This window comes from Octopus sinensis, linkage group LG3 (genome assembly GCF_006345805.1).
Source record: "Octopus sinensis linkage group LG3, ASM634580v1, whole genome shotgun sequence".
NCBI lineage: Eukaryota > Metazoa > Mollusca > Cephalopoda > Octopoda > Octopodidae > Octopus > Octopus sinensis.
In genome coordinates, this window is record NC_042999.1 from 22,356,165 (window position 1) to 22,360,308 (window position 4,144).

The window sequence follows — 4,144 nt, forward strand, 5'->3', positions numbered from 1 at the left end:
TTAAATTCCACCGAGGTCGACTTTGCCTTTCATCCTTTCGGAGTCGATAAATAAAGTACCAGTTACGCACTGGGATCGAGTAATCGACTTAATCCGTTTGTCTGTCCTTGTTTGTCCTTTCTCTGTTTAGTCCCTTGTGGGTAGTAAAGAAATAGGTATTTCGTCTGTCTTTACATTCTGAGTTCAAATTCCGCCGAGGTCGACTTTGCCTTTCATCCTTTCGGGGTCGACAAATTAAGCACCAGTTGCGTACTGGTGCCGATCTAATTGATTGGGCCCCTACCCAGAAATTGTGGGCCTTGTGCTTAGAGTAGAGAAGAATAAGTTATATAACTCTAATTTCACCATTGAAAATTCTCTTTCTTCCATCTTCTTCACACTTAAATGTCTACCTCTGTGTGAGTGTATGTATGTGCATGAGTATGTATGTATAATATAATAAAGCTAGACGTATAATATTTATATGTGTGTATGTATATATATGTATATAATTTTATCATTATTAATCGACAGAAGTTTCATAGCTACAAGGGGTTAAAAGACAACGCTGAATATCACTACACACACACACACACACACACACACACACACAACACATATATATATATATATATATATATACATGTATGTATGTATGTATGTATGTATGTATGTATGTATGTATGTATGTATGTATGTATGTATGTATGTATGTATATACGTATATATATATTATTTACGTGTGCTTTGACTTCTGTTTTTACCAACAAACCTATGATATATATATATATATATATATATATATACACACATATACATATATACACTAACCTCACACACACATATATAAAGAGAGAGAGAGGTATGGGAAGGAGAGGAAGGGGAGGTGGTTGTGTAAGAGCAAGAAAGCTAGACAAATACAGTCGACAAATAGACAAACAACGCTTAAAGTAAACACAACTGTCAATATAGTTTTATTGGAAGAAGATCTCACTCAGAGCCTGTGCAACAGAGTACAATAGAAACAGTCAGTCGAAAGAGCAAAGAAGAAACGAATCGGCAAACAGACGAATTCTTCCTATTATTTTCATGCTAGATTTCTATACTTCCACCTCCAAGCAGTAATGTATTTTCTTTCGCTTTAGGTGGAAATGTACAGCCTTCCGAGATACGTGTGTATATCCTGCAACCTTAAGCGAATAAAACGTGCACTGGCGGTGGAGAGCCAAAGTTGGTTTAATCCATAAGATTTTGAACTGCAAACGGGAGTTCGAATCGAATCGAATCACAACATTCCCCCACTTTGTTTTCCCCGTAGAATTAGTATTTGAAACACGTTACCAAAGATTGCCACAAGCCACCACGCACGCTAGGAGACACCCACTCGCCTGTTTGTCATTTCATATCCGAGATATAAAGCTATTAATGTCCACTTTATCGTTCACGAAATTTTATGATGCTTAGACATTTGTTTGGAACTGCTCCTTTTCTTTGTTCTCTTCTCTCTTAATCAATGTGTAACATAATGTGTGTGTGTGTGTGTGTGTGTGTGTGTGTGTGCGTACATATAAGAGGGATGATCACTAAGAAAGGAATGTTCTTAAGAGAACATTCCTTTCTTAGTGGTAAGACCATAGCGGTTCTACTTCTAGCATACGGATATCCACATAGTGGTCATCTCTCTTATATGTAAGTAATATAATTTTTCTGTATGTTCAGATTTTAATATGATAGACCACTGGTTTGAAATTGATATTAATCAAATTAATATTCAATTTTTCACCCTTATTATTTTATTTTTTTGTATATATGTGGAGGCGGTAAGGCCTAACCCTAACCCTAACCAAAATGCTTAGCGACATTTCGTCTGTCTTTACGTTCTGAGTTCAAATTCCGCGGAGGTTGACTTCGGATTCGGTAAAATACGTGCCAGTTAAATACTTGGATAGATGTGATCGACATATCTCCTTCCACTGAAATTGCTGTCCCTGAACCAACATTTGAAACCAATGTAATGTAAATATATGCTGTAGTCTGTAAAGAAGTGGAGGCGCAGTGGTTAGGGCAGCGGACTCGCGGTCAGAGGATCGCGGTTTCGATTCCTAGACCGGGCGTTGTGTGTGTGTTTATTGAGCGAAAACACCTAAAAGTTCCACGAGGCTCCGGCAGGGGCTGGTGGCGACCCCTGTTGTACTCTTTCGCCCCGATTTTCTCTCACTCTCTCTTCCTGTTTCTTGAGTAACGCTGCGATGGATTGGCGTCCCGTCCAGCTGGGGGGGGGGGACACATACGCCATAGAAACCGGGAAACCGGGCCCATGAACCTGGCTAGGCTTGAAAAAGGGCGCATAAATAAATAAGTCTGTAAAGGAGCGTGGCCTGATTGTTAAAGTATACGCTCTCGATCTTGCGATGGTTTCGATTCTTGGACCGGGCGGTGCGTTATGTTCTTGAACAAGACACTTCATTTCACGTTGCTCTCCGATCACTTCGAAGTTGGTACACCGTGCACCTGTACAGGTAATATCGATATGATGGAGGGAGTGAGCTAATGCATAGCATGTACATTCTATCATCACCCTTTTACACATTTCAGTCATGTGACAGCGGCCATGCTGGAGCACTGCCTTTAGTCGAACAAATCGACCCCCAGGACTTATTCTTTGTAAGCCTGATACTTATTCTATCGGTTCTTTTTTGCCAAACCGCTAAGTTACGGGGACCTAAACACACCAACATCAGTTGTCAAGCGATGGTGGGGGGACAAACACAGACACACAAACACACAAACACACACACATAGGTATACATACACACATACACATATATACTCTTTTACTGGTTTCAGTCATTTGACTGCGGCCGTGCTGGAGCACCGTATTTAGTCGAGCAAATCGACCCCAGGACTTATTCTTTGTAAGCCTAGTACTTATTCTATCGTTCATATATATATATATATATATAAAGTTAATCCAAACAAGAAAACAAAAAAAAAACAAAAAAACACAACAACGCGAGGAACAAATAAAGTATTATTGGACGCTCAGGAAAGAAGGGAAGAAGGAGGGTTTAACGTTTCGAGCAGAGCTCTGCGTCGGAAACATAGGAGAAGGAAAGATCCCGAGAAGGGAAGACAGAGGAAAAAAATCGCCAGCGGTACTCACGAGGTCACATATATATATACACGACGGGTTTCTTTTAGATTCCGTCTACCAAATCCACTCAGAAGGCTTTGGTTGGCCCGAGGCTATAGTAGAAGACACTTGCCCAAAGTGTCACGCTGTGGGACTGAACCCGAAACCATGTGGTTGGTAAGCAAGCTACTTACCACACAGCCACGTCTGCGCAACTGAAAAAAATAGTTTGATCTAAAGTAGAGATCAATGCCTATGTGTATTAGAAAGATCGATTGATCTCTTCCGTCCTTGTCAAGGGGGAGTGCTAAACATCTCTCCTTTTTAGCAAGACAACGAACAAATCATATTTTCCCTTTGTTCAACACGAAATTACCAAATTCTCTTTCTCGAACTCGAGAGACCACCCTGATTATATTTTGTAGTCTGTTGACCCCTTTTTTTAAAATAACATTAATTTTAATCAACTAGATTTTTTGGAAATTACTAATTTAACAACTGACAAAATTCTGTATATATTTTAATCATATGTTTTAAATTAGATTTTTTTTTAATTAGCATTTTAATTGCAACTATTTCATCCTTCTCATTTATCATAAATAGTTTCCAAGGAATTTGTATACCTTCGAGTTGGTATTGCTGTTTAACCCCATGTAAACACTGATATTCTCAATTTTTTCACGCATAATCTCCACTAACTAATCTGACCTTCCCATTTTAAGACTGTAGAAAGTAATTTGAATATTATTTTGTCAGTATTTCTAACAGGTTGAGCGACCATGTAAAGGCTCTTGCTTTGCCGCCTCATACATCTTGTAGCTGCTATGTCTTTAACCCCAGCTTAAATATTTAACACCAAATATGTTCATTCTATGACCATCCCGACTTTAATTCAAACATAACGCATTTAGAACTATATCACCATTTGCGTCCTTTTGTGAAGATAGTTGGGTGAAATCTGAAGACGATTTGGTTGTTATATCCAGCATATGGGATGATACGCAGACATCTTCCTCGATGGATTGTATATGG

At 39.0% G+C, this 4,144-nt stretch overlaps 1 non-coding gene across 1 annotated transcript; it reads right to left on the reverse strand.

Moving 5' to 3' along the window:
* Positions 1–3,331: 3,331 nt before the first annotated feature.
* On the reverse strand, positions 3,332–3,446 carry LOC115210080. Its single transcript, XR_003881423.1, has one exon. It is a non-coding gene; the product is annotated as a U6atac minor spliceosomal RNA (small nuclear RNA).
* Between the last annotated feature and the right edge of the window lie 698 nt (positions 3,447–4,144).